The sequence below is a fragment of the Dromaius novaehollandiae genome, chromosome 3, assembly GCF_036370855.1.
Source record: "Dromaius novaehollandiae isolate bDroNov1 chromosome 3, bDroNov1.hap1, whole genome shotgun sequence".
Lineage (NCBI taxonomy): Eukaryota > Metazoa > Chordata > Aves > Casuariiformes > Dromaiidae > Dromaius > Dromaius novaehollandiae.
This window is the reverse complement of record NC_088100.1, coordinates 101,696,822-101,715,435: the sequence shown is the minus strand read 5'-3', so window position 1 is coordinate 101,715,435 and position 18,614 is coordinate 101,696,822.

Sequence of the window (18,614 nt, the reverse complement as noted above, 5' to 3'; positions counted from 1 at the left end):
ATAAGGGCACGTGTCACTCTCCTTTTACAAAAGAGGAAGCCTGACACAATTCACTTATCTCGATTGAGTGCAGGGCTGAAGACACGGAGCCAGCTGTGAGCGAGGCCAGGAGGGAGGGCTGGGCTCCTGGCTCCGCTGCGGTGCCAGACCCGGGGAGCCACGCGGCTCCCGGCTGGCTCCTGCGAGGCGGTGGGCTCGCTGGCCCCGCGGCCAGCGCCCGAGGTGGCTGTCGGTGTCCAGGGGACGCGCTCGCTCGCTGGGCTGGCCCGGGGCTCGTGGGGACCAGCTACTGGCTGCTCGGAGGTGGAGGGAGCAGCCAAAACTTCCAGCCTGGCTTTAACCTCGCGGTTGCCGAGTGGAAATACTGCCTCGCTGGATGCGTTGCCTCCTGGTGGGGCGCTCCAAAAAGGGGAGCAGGGCTGCTGACGGTGCTCTATTTCTTGGCACACGGAGCGGGAGGGGTTGTGAGACTCAGCGGTGAATTTGGGACAGCAGCGTCTCACCTGTACTTGCTTCATGCACGTGCAGCCCGTCTCCTAGGCAGGCACTCGATCCTGTTACTAATGACTGTAATCTCAGCTCGCGGTTCAGGGATTGTCACCCAACACCCGCTAGGGCCCGTGGAGGCGATGCAGCGCCAGTGCCCCTAGGTAGGGAGCTGCGAACAGACTGCTTCTGGCAATAGTGAAGAGCAATGCGATGCTCCCTGCACTGCTTCCGTTTCCTGGCGGTGTCATGCAGAGCGTTTGTACGGTACTCAGTGCTGGCTAACGATGAAAAAGAAATGAACTGGAGGGGAAGGGTAGGACAAAAACGAATGGTATGATAAAACAGAGACGGGTTACAACGCATAAGATGCAAATACTGAGCAGTTATGCTTAAAAATGCTGAACAGATGGCATAGGACAATGCAAAGCTTGTTTAGAATTACCCCGAGGTATAGTGAAATATTGTCAGAGGTGTGGGAATGCAGTGAGATTTTCCAGCGAGGTCTTCTGGGACTGCTCACACACCCCAGCGTGTTGGCAAGTGTCGGGAGACAAATTGAAACTAATAGCTGAGCAGGTGACACCAACAGGATCTGCATTCATGTTGTTAGAATGAGGCTTTAATAATGCAGAGTGGGAGAGTGCCATATATTTGATAGCTATTTTTGATACTATTACAAGTTATTTATTTTATGTAGACGTCGGAAAGGAGATAAATCACTAGTAGCAGAGTGGATTAGTGTGTTAAGCAGAAATGCTGTAGTTCTTCTTTCAGATGCTGGTGTCCGCATACAAGAAAATGCAGAGTGAGCTGTGAAGCTACAGGAGCCCTTTAGGAGTATTAGAAATGAAGGCACTTACTAGATTTACACCAAACTCAAACAAAATACATCTAAATGAAGGAAAATATAAACAGTCTATTAAATCTTTAAAAAAACCCTAATGACTACAATTTTGTTAGTTGCACTAATGTTTAATAAGAAAAAGTGAATTAGGTAGGGGTTACTTTACTTACGTTAATTCCTATATTGCATTAAAATAATTAAAGTACTATTTTTTCCTAAAGTACTAGTATTTTTTCCTTAACTTCTGTCTGAAAGTATGAGACAAAAGTTGACAGACATTTGCATGTGGTTCCTGTGGAAACAGCCCAGGAGTGTTTTCATTTAAAAGAAAAATGCTCTAACTTTTTGCAAATTATATTGGCTCGAGATGTGATGATGCTGAAGAAACGTTTTCTGTTTTGTTTGTAAAAAGCAAAATTTTCTGAGGTCATATGTCAAACTTCCTGTTTTCCACAAAATCAGCAGGTGGTTCTTGCAAGCAAAACTGTATCTTCTAATTTGGCAAAAATTCACAAGAAGCCAATATACGGGAGGACTGCAGTTTGTTCCAGTGTGAAACTTGGCGAGACAACTTTTGCTTGCAAAAATCAGTGCACACTTATTACATTAAACACTTCTTCTTTTCTAATATGCAATAAGGACATGAAACGTAGGTCTCCTGCATACTCCCTAGAGATGGACAAAGTTCTCTCCTGAATTCTTTCTTATGAGAAATGCCTGCATATAATTTTTAAAAAGGTTTCCATGAAATAAAAAAGCAAAAGCTGAAAATGTTGTGGTTTCTCTGTTGCCCCAAACAAAACCCAAATAAGTCACTTTTTGACAAACCCCCAGAAATTCAAAGACAGCATTGTTTACTTATTTAATTTCTGCTGAAAGTTTTCAGGAGCTGTTTTCTTTCTGCCTGTCAGCTCTCCTAGCTCTTCCTCTCTTAAGGAAGCATCTCAAGTATCCTTTTTTCAGGATCACTTCATAATGCCTGTGCTATTGTTTGCAAACATTAAAACTCTTTATAGGAATACACAGTTCCAATGAATTCCAGTGTGTATTGTGTTTTAAGAATCTACATTTGCAAAATCAAGCACTCTTAATGTTAAGAGTTTGATCCTGCAGTTTTGGCCAAGACAAAACCATCCCCATTAACGTCAGGAAATGTTAAGACAACGGGACCAAGTCAAACTGCTGTTGGCTCTAAATTACTTGGATTTATGATCTTCCATGAGAATGCGGTTTGGAGATGGACAGAGGCTGAAAGGTTTGCGTTTGGGGCTGGATTCAGGCATGCAAAAGTCTGGGGAGGGCTGACAGGAGCTAACGAGCTGCCTTGGGGTATGGTAACGCCATCCCTTGCAATAGGGGGATGCTCTTTTAGAGCTCGGCTGCCTTGCAGAGCTGCAGAGGGCTTGCCTAACCCAATCTCTAATAGTCGTAGGCCATAAAATATTTCTTCTTGCTATTCCTGAGACAAAGTCTCATCTCATTTGCCTTCTAACCTTTGAAACCCGCATTTCCCAGCAGTTCTCCGGGAAGCAAGTACCCACACGCACAAACGTCCAAGCAGCACTTAGGATTATCATGACCCCTTTCTTATCTTGCGGCACCCTCTGAGAGCTCCTCCAAAAACCCCACTGAGCGCCATCGCCGCCTGACGTTTGATTTATTGGTTCTCCTCCTCCCTTTGTTACAGTAGGTCAACTACACACTGGGCCAGTGACAGTCGCCCGGCTGGAAGTGGCCCCGTTTAGCACGGCTTTCTGCGCGGAGGTGGGTGGCCTGGTTAGACAAGTGCCAGCGGTGATGTCTGACAGACAGATGAGGAAGTCAGTGGGACATCGCCTTGCATCTTTTTGCTTTTTTGTTTTTTTTCCCCTTCCCCAGTGCTGCCAGGCTTTCTGCTCGTGGTATTTTTAAACCGTGCTTTTGGCAGCTCCTGGAAGAGGGGAAAACTGCCTACGTACTGTCTTTTTTAGAGGGTAAAATGTTCCTGTGAAAGGGATGATGTAAATAAATGGCAGAAGCATGGGGGGCGTCAAAATGAAACATGAACACTTAAGGGTAACTTTCTCACCAATGTATTTTTTTTGAATAGTTTAAAAACAATTTCAGAGGAAGCAAAAAAATACATTTGTTCTTTTTAGGCAAGCAACAATAAAAGAAACCAAGTATTCAGTGGAACCAAGCATTCAGTGGAAAAATGCAGGCCAGAAGACCTCTGCACTAAAGTTTCACCTGAAGTGCCTGATTTCTCCAAGATTACAGGCAGCAGCAGCTTTTCTTTAGTGTGCATAAAACTGAACCAAGCTCTAAATAAGAGAGAATTAAATGACTGTCTGCTCTGTCTGATTTTTCCCTGTCTTATACAGGGTACACAAGTAGCACTGCTGATGCTAGCAGTGCTAAAATCCAACACCCACGAATAAATTCTTAATTACGATGTACTTTTGTTGAACGGCTCAGCTGTCAATATTTTTAAAAATTAAATCAGCAAATTAAGATAGCAATTGTTTCTCATAAAATAAACTATGCTGTGTGTCCCAGACAACACAAATGTGGGGATTAATCTCAGCCAGGCAGAGGCTTATTTATTTGATTAACTTTTAGATATGGTAAGTAACCGCATTGGAGTCAACACAATAATTAAAGCTAAACATATGCTTAGTCTTTACAGGGCTGGAGTCTTAAAGCTACAAAGGTATAAAAGAACTGCTCAGCTGGAAGCCACCAAATTTGTAACCTTCCTCTCTTTTATTATGTACAAGAGAAAATAGCTTGCATTATCAACAGCTTCATTTATCTTGAATATAAATGCAGTTCCTAGAAAATAGCCCACATTAGTATTTAATTAAAAGATACTGCCACTTATTCAAGCATGTGTTAGGCTATTCCACATGAATTTTGTGGGAGCCAGAGCAGGGGACACATTTTAACTTGAACTAATGCAGGATTCAGTCTTGTACTGAGCTACAAGAATTGTCCCCTAAAGCCAGTGGGATGAGTTTCATGAATGAAGATGACTAATGGGAATAAGTGTTAAAGGACTGGAATAAACACTGCTCTAGAGAAGGAGAGATACTTTGTCTCACATCCTTGCAAATGCTGATTTTAGCAAAAATTTCTGTCTCAAACATTCACCACAGATAGATGTAAAAGTAAAAAGTTATTTTGTCTTCCAAAATTCTTACATCCTATTTCTAAAAGTGGCTGAGATGTGCCTGGTGTCTGTGAAGCTTTAGGGGCTGCTCACGACAGAGGAGAGATTCGAAGGCCAGCACCTCTGGGAAACGCTTTGTAGTCACACGCTGTGCGAGACTCTGGCAAAATGTTAGTATCTGGCTTTTAATCAGATTCTGACACCAAAAACTCTTAAGTGGCCTCTCTACTATGGAGTGTTATGATCTATATCTGGTGTTTCAAGGTCTTCAACATTTTCATGATTTTTACTTCCACGTTGAAAATAGATGGGTCTAAAAAGCAGTGACTTGTAAAGGTAAGAAATTCCTGCTCTTTCCTCTCACCCGCCACTGGTTTGTTTGGATTAGGGCTTCAGAACCATTTAGCACAGGCACTGTAAAAGGGGTGGAGCTTTGATATTGATGAAAGTAATTTCAGCCTAATTTTAGGCCGTTTCCACAAAAAAAAGTAAGTGCAAGCCCTACTTTTTCTATTTGTGGATTGACAGTGTGTTGCTTATTTTGGATCAGCCCTGTTGGCAGCTTGGAGTTCGTGTGTCATTACATCCAGTGCCGCAGTCGTGATGACATCTTGTAGTGGAGTGCAAACAAAGTTTATTCTTCAGGCAAAATATAGTCGTGGAGGTTTATAAATGTTGTGCTGTTGTTCTTTTCTTTCTTTCTTTCTTTTTTTTAAGGATTTTGTTAAAATGACGCCGAAACTATGTGGGGGGGTAACACTTTCCTGGTGGGTTTCAAGCAGACCTAGTGAGACTGATGGGGTTTCTTCTGTTTAGTTTCAAAGCTTGCTCCTGCACTGGAAGGAGGTGTTGGGAAAGGGAGGTCTTGGTAAATAAAGGAATAAGTTAAAACACCTAAACAGGAAGTCTTAGCCCAGACAGTAGCGGGTGTTTTGGTTTGATGTGGTGGGTGCAGACGGCAAGGCGTTGGTGGCCTGGGGGGGTGGGGGGGGGGGCGGGAAGAGCTGGTAACGCCTGGAAACTGGTGCATTAGTACAGCAAAAGGAGGGAGCCCAGGCTCTACCAGATAACACTAGATCTATTGTCAAATGTTGTTTTGTAATTCTCTCACTGCTTAATATTAGAGGAAGCAAAAGTTATGCTTTTTCCAGTACACAAAATTCCCCTGATCCAAATGTTTATACAACTAAATGTTCACACAGTCAAATTATTCCTTTACTTTTACAGAACGTGTCAAAAATACGTTAAGAGACATTCAGAGTGTGTTTTCTCATCTGAATGCCAAATCTGGGTTCTGCTTTGAACAATATAGTTTGTCACCCTCAGAAATGACTACTTCTATCAATTACATCAATGTTGTTCCACCTTCTACTATATATACATACACGTGTATATATATCTAATATATATATTACATAAAACACAAACACATGTATATACATTATATGGATCTATAGACTAGTCATAGATATATAGATATATATGGACCAAATAATATATAATTTGCCATATAATGGCAAATTGGACCATATAATATGGACCAAATTGCTGCAATATTGGTCTTGTTTCACTGAACACCACGCAATACATGCTAAGGATCCATTCTGTTTTATTTTAAACTACCAAAATATATGCTTAACGTCACGTATTTAGCAAATTCATTGCTGCACTTAGAACATGAAATAAAATGTATACAGCAGCAGACCTTAATTTGTTAAGTCAAAAGCTCATATGTGTTCCTTTGTGGAGATTTCCCATTTTTTGTTAAAGAAGGTGTTCTGTGCTCTAAATCCAACCACTCCAATAACACCGTCTCCTGAAAAAGAAACCAGAATCAAAATGCAACAAAATATTGCTCTAAATTAAAAACAGGATGATATATTTATGCAGGCTGTGAATGTTTTGGACTGATATATATGTATGTGTATATATATATATGTATATAAAAATAAACTTACATATATTACTGTATCTTCCATAAAGGCTTTTGGCATTTTGTTAATGTGTGAATTTTGTGAATTGCTTTAGGAGGATATACAATTAGACCTTTTTAATAAATACCTAGATGATTTAATGGAGGTACTGGAGGGAGTAGGAAGAAATCTGCCCATATCATCTCTGCATTTAGTCTGAAGAGTTTTGATTCAGAATGCATTAAATGAACAACATAGTGGTGCAGTGGTAGCTAAATGTAGGTAAAGTAACCTATTTGGTAGATATTAAAAGATGGCAAATGTTGTATTGTTCCAATAAGAAATCAATGCACATTATTGATCTATGTACAGCTGACACTACATCTCTGGACTGACAAAGCTTTTACTATTTCCTGCAGAACTGGATGTGTCTGTGGAAAAAATTGTGGCCCGACTAAAGCCAGTGACAAGACTGTCACTTCTGTCTCACATAATGTCTCAGCCAGGGGTTGTTCTCTTCTTTCCTCTTCTCTGTTCTATTACGATTTATACTAATACTGTTTCCTTAATAGGGATGTGTTTTTTATGTTACTGGGATCTCTATAAGGCATCCTCACCAGCAATTTTTATACAAAATTTTCAGTGATTAAGATTTCCACATAGTCATATTTGGAAAGTGATTGGAAAATATGAAACAAACAGGAAGAGCTTTAAAAAAAGCTGGGAAGAACATGTTCAAGGGCATAAAGGCACTCTAGGATGTAATTCTGTGTCTGCAGTGCTTTTGTGCTGTAGTAGTAAGCACAATTTTGCTCTGCGAAAGGCTGCAGGATAACCTGCCGTACAGATAATGTTTCCAACCTTTTCCATGTTTACAACTAAGTTCTTCTAAGGAGAATTTGAGCATTTGGAGAGTGTGTGCGTGTGTGTTTAATGGAGCGGAGGGAGAGCTTGCGACAAAGGAGCGCTATCAGCCAGAAGACAGACACTGCAGCTTTTGAGTGTATGAATATAGCAGAGCTAGATAGAAAGCTGAAGGCCAATATGTTTTCTTTCATTGTAAATCACTCAGTGTAGGCAGTAATCCTTCCAGTTACTTATAACTGTGCTTTCCTTGGACTGTAGACTCCTCCTGTGATCAGGACAGGCAGAAGACATGAAAACAGTTAATTAGCCTTTCAGCTGAAAGCATTTTAATCTACTGATAAAAAGCAGCAATTGGAATGAAGCAGCTGTAATGCTAATGATTTTTTGTGGGGTATATAATTAAATCTCACTTGGGTTTTTCTTACTGGGCAAATATTATTCAGGGAATTCAATCGATGTGTTACACATCTTTCAAGGATTCTAGTGTTCTTTGTAAACTGTTTCCCTTACAATGACGAATTACTGATCTATCACTCCGGGTGAGCTGGCCTCGCGCTCGTACGCGGCGCGGACAGATGAGGCATGTAATTTCATTCCTCCTTGCTTTTGCACACTTTTCCTTGCCCTGCTGGCAAAAGCCCTCTGGTGCCAGGTCTCTCATTCCAGCTGTTGTGCATTTATCTTGCTACAGTCCAAATACTTGATCATCCCCAAAGTTTTCTGGAATGGGGCTGCTGGGCAGACAATATTTGTGGGAAAATCCATGGAATCTGGCTGCCCGTTCTGATACGCTGCAGGATGACGTGTTTTCCTTCCCAGTCACTTAGAAAGGTCACATACAGGCTGTGTATGTGCGGGTAGAGACCACCAAAACCACCTCATTGCACCGATTTCTGCGTGCACCCGTGAGACACAGCAGCAGCCTCATAGACTCGGGGAAGCGGATGTCCCCAGCTGCCGATGCTTTTCCGTCTGCAGGATGAGCACGCTTCCCGTGCCGCTGTTACTCACAATGTCAAGGCTTTCACCATAATTGCATTCTGACAGCTACCTGGATTTACTCATCCGTTTCCCCCGTTTCCAGTGAAACCTGAAACCAGGTGAAACTTGCTCAGTTTTGGGTTTCACTTCCCAGCTGAAATTCAAAGCCAAAAGAACCCTTGGGTCTTCCAGGGTTCACAAGCCGCCTGTCAGTCCAGGACTGAGACACATATGAATGTTGGCCAATTTGTGTCAGTATGTGGAAATCATGTGGATCAAAGTGTTTTCTCATTGCTTTTGTCTGCACTTGCCTTTCAAATTTTTCATTTACTTTGTATCTTTTTCCTTCCTCTTGTTTATCTTTTGTCTGTGCTCTGACAGAGTATACTGTGTTGTTGCATCAAGTGTTCAACTTACCTTATGTACGGGACAAATGTCCATTTTTAATGGGAGGCATAATAAGATAAATTAAAGTGTATGACAAAAATTCACATGATTCATAACCATGACCAAGACAAACCTCTTATTGAACTGAGGAGTTTTGCTAGGGTGAAAGGAAACAGGTACATCCAATTAGGCACAAAGTCTGCATACTGGGATTATTTTCAGTTATTATTATTTTTTTAATATAAAAAAGGAATACCAACAGTAGTTTACTTTGGAGAATTCTTCTAAGCAGCTGGATTTTGAGGAGATTATGTAAACTGAACTAATTGCCAAACTTCTGATGCTTGTTCCTCACCAGCCATAATTTAATCGTCTATTAAAGTTTCTGGCTTTCACCCTTAGTTCCATATGATCTGTGCTTTGTGTAGGCTCAGAGGTGGTAAGTAAAGCGTAACTATGGTAATCTTGAAATTCATTTGTTTTTAAGCCAGACGTTAGACCCATCCTGCTCGTAGGTGCATATTAGAGCTGCCTTAAGGCTATTCCAACATATGCTTGCTTGAGTCCCATGGGAATATTCATGCAGATGGGCAGAGCAAGACTACAGATGTTGCATGAGGGCTTTTTGTGGTTTCAGGGTAGTATCTGTGCCAGCCATATTTCACATTTATTTTGAGTGAAATGTTTTCAAAAGTGGTAATTTCAGAAACAAAGCCAGAGAGTTAAAAATATGGCAGCTACAAAACTAGTTAGAGCCCAGTATATTGAAGGTATCCAATTCTGTACACAAGCTGTATTCATGATAGCAATGGGAAAAGCACCAACGTGACAAGGCACCAGCTGTGAGCAGTTCAGTGGTCTACAAAAATGCTCCCGCTGTTGCAGCCACCAGCAGGGTGACCCCAGCGGGAGGGCAAAGCCATTGTAAGAAATCTGAACAAAAACACAAACACAGCCCCAGCCAAAGAGGCATATTTTAGTGCTATTTAAGACTGACTTTTTCTAGTGTATCAAAATTACTGTCCTACCCTGTATTGAGGAGATCTACTGTGAAAATTCAACATTTGATCACCCTCAGAAGGTCTCATCTGGTGTCTGTGGTGGGAGGAGTAGTGTGAGAGCAGAGTTAAGTCACTGTATCAAATCTGAATGAAGTTACTGATAGAAAATAATTGTATTCTTGATTCCCACTGCTTTTCTTAGAGAAGCTTGTGTTTCAGTTACAGTGCTCTGCTTTGGAGCTCAGCTTCTTTCATTGCCTGGCCCTTGAGAGAGTGATAGGCTAGTCCCGAAGAAGTATGCTGACATATATAGGGCATTTTAGCCTGGTGGACCAAGGAGCTGGACACAGTGGACACAGATCTACGGGCTCCAGTTGCAGTTCTCCCCCCACTCTGTGGTGCTTGGCTAGCCCCCCAGGCTGGCTTTGCATTTTCTCTTTTATTTTAACAGTTTAGCTAGACTGTTGCCTTTCATTCACAGTGCACAGTTATTAGTGTAGCTCTGTGGTTGGTTTTGCCATCTCTCCCTGTCCTTCCACCAGCCTGTCTCTGTGAGGAGGGCAGATGGGACTGTGTGTGCAAAGCTGAGCTAATAACTAATAACACTGAGACAGGCTAGAGGGCAATTTTTTTGAAATATTCCCCTAGAGAAAAATATGATACACAGTTGGGTGAGTGGTGTGTGTTAGCCAATGGCTTTGGTATACAAAATGGGGCACAACTTAATGTTGTGGGCTTGTCTGAGATCCATGTGTAGAAAGAGATATCAAAGTGTTGTCATTAGTCCCAAGGGAGTGCGGGGTTATTGATGGTGATTTAGTTATGAACAATTTGCCAGTTCCTGTTTGCTCTTCATGACAGGAGACTGGTTCTCCCTTCCCCAAAAACTCCAGTGTGAGAGCAATGACAAACCATCACAGAGCGCATAGCAAAGGGCAGCACACAGTGTCTCTGCAGTGCAAATTCATGAAATCTGGAGTTCTCCTTCAAGAATTTGAATGTAGATGCCACTGTTGATGAGCACGGACAGCACATGTCTGAGAATGGTTTACTACTAGCATCACTGAGAGCTGCACATTTGCCCTGTGCCTCTACAGCCCTCACAGATGAGGAGACCTAATGATGAGGGGCAGCAGGGTCTTCCTTTAGTTCCTCCCCCCTCACGTGGTGGTGACGCAGTAACTATTTTTAGCATATGAACCTCTTGTACATCTTCATATTTACAGCTCTTCAGATCCAGTCTGCTTTTCCCTAGCTGACTAGTGCCTGGACCAGATCTCATTGCCAGGCAGTCTTTACAAGCCTCCTGTGCAGCTCCTCCAAGCATATTCTGTCAAAGGGAAAGCAGAAACTGGGCTTCCAGTCTCATCCATCCTGTGGTAGACTGTTCCTCCTAAAGAATACGGTGGGCTCCTCTTCTGCCTGATAAGAACCCAAATTCACCTGGCTGCTTTGTACTCTCACATCCCTCATCTCTACCAGTTCTTTGAAATGATGATACTGAGCTGAATTGCAGTCTCTGGAACAGTCTTCAGGCACGGAGGTAACAAACTCCAGTGTGAAAGAAAGACTGGCCCGAGCCTTTGGTTCTGGCAACAGTTTTCACAACTGCATTCAGGCTGACTTCTGCTGAGGTCATATGCTGAGACCAGTGCCAACACCTCGGGTATAGAAGCTGGTTATCAAAATGATCCATTTGAACACTACAGCTGGAATTCGTTAGTCTCCCACTGGAATAAGCACCGTAAAAGCATAATGAAGTCCTCCAAGCAAGGCATGCCATGCAGAGAGGGAGTCCAAAGATTCACAGCTCCAGCAACAACCTGACTCCTCTCCCTGGACTGAGGCAGAGCCAGATGGATTTCCCTACAAAGGCAGCCCCCAACGCTGAGCAGAGCACATAGAGTGCTCTCAAAACTGGTGCAAGCCCTAGAAAGCCCTTCTCTTCTCATAATAACTCAGGCATTCATCTTGTCATGATCTGATGATGCCTATCATTTGTGCTCCTGGCTGATCTACATGTCTCTCTTGTAGGCCTTAGCCCTTCAACCCTAGCTTTGCCCAGCCAATGCGCTGGGAGTCTTCTGGTATGGGATCACCATGGCCATGCTGGGGATTTTGGGGCTTGCTGCACAGACAGCAAGGACTGGGCTTCAGCCACCAAAAGAAAAGAAAGAGTTGTTCTTCTGCAGTGAATCCCTGGTCAGACTCCTGATACCAAAATAGCGATAGGTTCATTTAAGTGTTAAGCAATGTCAGCATCATGTCTTGTCACCTAAGGGTTTCCTTCCCATAACTGGATGCAGCAGAAATCTCAGCAAGGGGTACTAGACAACTTAAAGTGCTAAATGATTAGGATGTCCTGTACAGATGTGCAGGACTGTGAGATAAGCTATTCATCAACTCAGAGAAATTCCATAAGCTGCAAAAAATCTTGTCAGTTCCTCATCCTGACTCTCCTGCTAACAGTGGTTATCCGAATTTGAAACCACTATGTCAAAGAACACTTGCAAAAAATCAGAAATCCTGCAAACCCCATCTGTGGTTTGAGTATTTTTCCTTAGCTTGATCTTAGATCTTTAGTTACACAGAAAAGTTAACATTTGGGAAAAATGGCAGCAAAAGACAGAGTGCCCAGCTTCCCCATGTTTGTTAAGTCATGTTTGTTGCTTCATTACAGTTTACCTTTATTTGTGATTCGTTTTGTGTTATTCACTAGAAACTTGCTGGCCATTAGTTATTAACTAAAGCATGAAAAGGCCAAACTACATCCATGCAAAGAACCTTTGAGGTGGATCACATAGCATACCCCTGCCTGCCTCAGTGGATCGTATATCTCTCCTCTGAATTTCACTGCATGCTCCAGCAGAGCACCGGCACCTTGTCTGGCTGCTTCAGCCTTTTGCCAGTCGCCAGCATCCGCCTCGTGCAAATCTGTGTTAAGCAAAAAGCGGATGAATGAAAGACCAGGTTCAGAAGGAGAGTACAGTAATCTCTGATTTCTCCAACAGAAACCCCTTACTCTTACATCCAGGGAAGCTGTTGCTTGCCAGCCACTTGTAATGTTTTCAGGGCAAATAGGTACTCAAAAAAGAAAGACTGGCTATTTTCCCTGCAACTGCAGTGGTTCTTAGAGATTTTGTAGCCATGAGGGATCTCATGATCTATATTTTGTCTCATGATCTATCTTCTGCCTCCATTTTTCAGAGCCCTCAGAAAGCCAGGTTGAAGTGCCCAGAGGACCTTGAAGGCTGACAGAACCACTCAGAAATTCAGAGGTGATGTGCAGAGCGCTAGGAAATGCTGCTAGTGAAATGCTGCTGTCTCAGAGGGGTGTGCACGCTGATCTGTGCGAACTGCAGTAAGCCACTGTGCCGTTTCGCTGATAAATAAGAAGTCAACGCGGTACCCAGGGATAGAGGGTGACAGGACTCCCCAAAAAACAACGAGCTTGAATTCAAACTATTTACTAACAGACTGGTAAACCTGTTTACTAATAATCTAAACAGCTCCCTCTCATGTTTTGCTCCAAATGTATCAGTAAGGTTTATCTGCTTTTCATCTGCGTGCACAGTGGATTTGCTTTTCAGGCACCTGTTATTACTGTTATGTTTCATCGAAGAAGAGAGGAAAATATTTTCTCTTCTAAACAGTTATTGAATTACATTTATTTTCTTGTGCTTTTTCTCTTTTCCCTGCTCCCTCTGGAAAAGACCTTACATTCATGGGTGTAACGCCTGAGTGATCCACGGGGTCCCATTTCCCCCCGTCTCATTGCTCAGGGTAACAACAGTCGTCTCTCTCTGGGCTCTGAAGTGGAAAAGCTAACCATTCCCTTCAGAAAGAAAACCCCTTTTGTTCCTACTTTATTACTTATGACTAACGACATTAGGAAGAACGGTGCCGTTGTGTTTCTGTTCTTGTTGCTGCGGGGGCAGATCAGTGCACGCTCACGGACCGCGCGCCTTTTTGCTACGCTTCCAAGCAAATGCGCTTTTCACAGCATCACTTTGGGCTCTGTGGCACATGCCGTGTTTGAGGCAAAATCCTCATTTTTCTGATGAAACTCCCCACCCTCAGTACTCCACACCACCCCTTCCCGCTTGCACAGGGTAAGTTTGGTCAGAAAGGTGCCATAAAGCAGCAGTCGGGCCTGACAACTTGCGGGAAGGGGTTTACGAAGCAAAGGGTGCAGCCCTGGTCTCTGCCCCTGCCTAGGGCACGAGTTATCTCCAATTCACAGCTGTCTGGAATTGCCTGTTATTGATTCCTGTAAATTGTCTTATTTGTCTGAGTGCTGCCCAGATGAACAGCAGACGCTGGAGAAGTCTAAATAGAAGTCAGCCACAGGGTTCAGAGATTAATCTGTCCCTTTGGGGTGCTGAACAGCCAGAAATCCAAACAGCTTGTTGTAAGAGGCTTAACAATGCAGAACAGCTGATTTTGGAGTCATCCATTGAAAACATACATTCGTGTTGCTGCATGTTGGAATAATGCTAAATCACTGTAATCTAAACCACATTTGAATACAACTCCCACAGTTTAAAGGGCACTGAATTAATCTTGTGAGTAACAGAGTTGCCTTGTAAAATGCATTTCTGTGATGTTGTAAGAAACTTATAAGAAACTTGACTGCGAAGAGGGCAGCTCTTTGAACTTGTAAACCCTCACTGTTTAGAAATATATAGCTGTTTGAACATGAGCCTAAATGCAGCAGAATTCGAACAAACTGTTCCTCTGCTTTCCCATATTTTAATGTGCTCATCAGTGAATATTTATGTATGAACTCTGTACTAAGCACAGTCGTCATTTCTCAGCTGTCTCCAATTGGCAGATCGATGAAAAATTTGGTGCACTCCCACTCAATTGAAAAAAGTAACTAACAGGCTGCTAGGTCATTTTCTCTCAACGTTAATCCATCATTATCAGCTGAAGTGCATTACTTTGATGACTGAAGAAGGTCTATATTTCAATTTAAATGATGCTTAACAGGTATGAGCTTGACATTTTCAGTTCCCACTGAGGCTTAAAGAGCTGACAACATTTTATTTTGCTGAGAATATATCTTTTCCTCCTCGAGAATTTCTATACAAAGACCTAGCAGTAGGCATACCTTTATGCTGACCAGAGACAAGCCTAGCTAGTTATTCAGAAATGCCTTTGTTTTGTAGGGCTTTAAATAACAGTTGTGCAAAAAGACACTTTTCCTTATTTTTTGCTGTTAATTTATTTTTCTTCTTTTTTCTACTGCAGTCAAAATCTTCATGATCTTGGAAAAGAAAGATGATGTTGGTAGATAATGTAAGGTACCTGCTTTGTTTGGCAAGGAAATTTGGTTTTGCACTGACCAGATAGGTTCTCCCTAGATCATCTAGTAGCGGTAAGGGAGGCAGTAGCCCGTTTGGGGTGAAATGGTGGAAAGGATCTCTGCGGAAATCCTTTTGGAGGTATAACATAGATTCTTCAAACTTACTCTGGATGTGCTACGTGTGAGCGTATTCTCATCAGACCTGCCTGTGCATGGAAGGACCGAGATGTTTCTGGTACCTACACCCAGTACTTTGGAGAGGGATCCCACTTCACCAGAATACTTCCACCCCGCCTTCCCTTTCCCCTGATGTGCACGTACACACAGATGCATGCTGTGCAAAATACAGTTACTGAAGGTTGAGAATGTCAGGTTCAGTCAGGTCTCAAGAACCTGCAGATGTTTCAAATCAAAATGTTACCTTAATAGGAATAATGAGCTGTTGGAAAGAATATTTTGGCCTGTGCCAGTTGAATGGGAAAAATGATCTTTTCTGTACTCTGGGCATTCTGTACAGTCTGTTCGTTGGAGCATCTTCAGCTCAAAGCCCTTCCTGTAAGCTATCCAGAGAAGAAATCTGGTGATGCTTTCCTACAGCAATAATGGGTATAATTTATTACATTAAAAATGTCCAGACACACAGTAGGGTATTCTGAACAAATGTCTAGTTGTCTCTTTCTGCTTCTGGTGGGCTGGAGAACAGACACGGTTCGTGGTATATATGCCGTAGTGCCAGGCAGCAGGTGCATAGCTGCCCACGGTAGAAGAAAGTTTGGAGAAGTACACTCCCAGATGCACTTTATTTCACCTTGGACAAGCAAAAGTATATTTTGCAGCAACCAGAAGGCTTCCAGTCTGGATCTGTCATGTAGGGAAGATGGTAGCTTCTTTTCAGAGAAATGGAAGAAACTGCAATTGTTGGAGACCTGCTGCATAAAAGGTCATGGGAGCAGGCGGAAAGCATTTTTACACAGCATCTCATTCTTCCTGAGAGAGTCCTCAGAGTCTGGACCACAACATTTGCTGGCTGTAATTCAACCTCTGTTCAGCTTTGTGGATTTTTCCTCCTCACTCTAGCATTCCTCCAAGAATCTATCTCATGCTGAGAAGTTTTGCATAGTTAATTATTAACTATACATCATTTCAAAAGAGTGCTTTGAAATCTTTTCCCTTTGTTTATTTTATGGGGAAAAAACCTTTTTTCCCCAATTATAGACTTTCCTTTACTGACATACTTTGCATGAGATTGTTGTTTTATGGGAGATTACACAGCTCATTAACTTCTCGAATAATTGGTATCCAACGGTGTAATCAAATCACAGGCTATAAATAAAAGAAATTTTAAGGTACAAAATCTTCACTGAGCCTGTCTCTGAAAATGTCCTATTTTTGGATGTACCTTGCTAGCTCAGCAAAATCTAATTTATGAGTTTTGTTTGAAATGTTTACCCACTAGAAAAAACTATTGCTATGGCATAGCAAATGTTTTTAAACACACTGTATTAATATCTCATGAACACACTGATCTTTAAAGATTATTCTCAAAAGGGACTAATGAAAACACATATAGCAATAATGTTTATAAACACAAAGGCTAAAAGGAGACAGGTAACTGAGCAAGACTATCGGTTTTTGAACCTAGAACTTTGTACAACTTTTTTAGAAGTTACTGGTGTATGTTTTCTTGTCTTTCATGAGCTGTACAACATTACTTATCCTATATCTATTTTTTCCGCCCGTTTAGATTTATACTGCATTCCTTACTGTAGTAGCTCAGCCTTATTATCTCAAAGTGTTGTATCTATTCAGATATATCATCATTAGCTGATAGGTGGCCTAGAAAAATAATACTCAGTCAGATGGATTGAATTTGCAGCTACATATTTAAAGGTCTGATCCTTATGAGCTACTATAAATTCATTTCCACTGCCTGTGCTGGTGCACATCAGCTAAAAAGTGACAAAAACTACTTAAGAAAAAAATGTATGTATATGAAAAAATACATAAATTCAGATGATGTTCTTTGAAGAAAAATATTTCAGAGGTGACCGCACTCCCTTCAGAGGATGAAGTAGAGTGCCTAGCAAAATGGGTCAAGCTTAGTATTGAAAAACAGTATTTTACCTATAAGGAAAGCCATGGATTAATCATGAGGTGATCCTGCTCCTCTGGACAGTCTTTGGGTTCTGTTGGTTCCTGGCTTATTCTCTTATTCCTGGCTTATGCATCTCTAAACACATATGCATGTGCATCTGTAGATCAAAATACATCTTTACTTCCTTGCATTGGAGGCAGAGGACACAGCTAGGTAGGGAGCGCCGGTCAGGCTTGCATTAGTTCCCCAAGTGTCTGCCAAGTGACCATCTGCTGAGTCTCCAAGAGTGTAAACCAGGTGCTGTAATTTCTGTCTCCCTCGGCCTTCTCGCCGAGTGGCTCCCTGCTCGGCATCGCTGTTATGTTGTATTGGACCTGAGACCCTCGGAGGGAGCATCCGTAGATACATCATTTCTATTCTTCCCGTGTCTTTGAAAATCCACACTGCAGACCCTCCTGCATTGTCCCCTTCTGCCCATCATGCATAACGGAGTGAAACAAAGGGCCATGAATAATGGTAATGTAAAAAGCAGCAGGCAAATGCAATCCGCAGAAATGCTGGGTGGGGAGCAGCATCTCTGGCTGCACTTGGCTCGTGTTTATATGCACAGCTATTACTAATAGACAACTGTCTCCTCTCCTTTGCCATATGATAAGCATCATGTTCAGTATAGAGTTTGAAGATTTGGATCTGTCATCGAAACCTCTGAAACGATACATACATGACCAGATCTGGATCATCTGAATTGTCAGAAATACAACTGTTTTGTAAAGTCCACACCAGAGCCAGGTGCTGCTACTACAAGAGCAGCATTTACTAGCTCTCCAGAGGAAAAAGGTCATACTGGGCCAGTGTGGTTTTCGGTACGCAGCTTTCCTTCAGGGATATTGTTAGACATGGAGAATATTTAAACAGGGTTTATGGCAACTGGCAAATCAACTGCCTTGAAATGATATGTCTAACAAGGGAACTAAGGAAAGACTAAAAATATAATCCCTAATCTAAAGCATCTGACATGTTTTCTGGACAGTAGTTTGGTATTACCCAGATGTGTGCTCAGAGAGCTGCCTATGCAAATCAAAAACATCCATCACACTGAAAGGAGCTTAATTATAAAAGTTCTGCCTTTCTAGTGAAACCGGAACTTTAACTTCAATTATTCCTGATTTCACAGTACTTCGCCTTTCCTTTTAAGCAAAATTCTGTTTCAAGCCCATCTTTCTGCAGCTGTTGGAGCTGTGAAAGCAGAGCAGAGTACAAAGCTGATCCCTAAAAACTGGGAAGAAAATCCTCTCAGTTCCTGGGTTCCTAACGGGATGCCTTCCGCAATCATTGCAAGACTTTTAATTTGTGAAGTTATTAAAACAGTGGGTATCGATGCATGTTAGTATGGCAGCGTGTGTGTGGGCAGATCGTGAAGAAATTTGTCTGTTCGTGCTGCTACATCGCGGGGAAAGCCAGGCAGGCCGGCTGCGAGCAGCGCTGGGGAGAGCCGACAGCTGGGCTGGGCGACAGATGAAGGAGCCAGGGCCGAGCTCGCCGCCCGGCCACCATGCTGTGGAAAGCTTCAAAACTGCC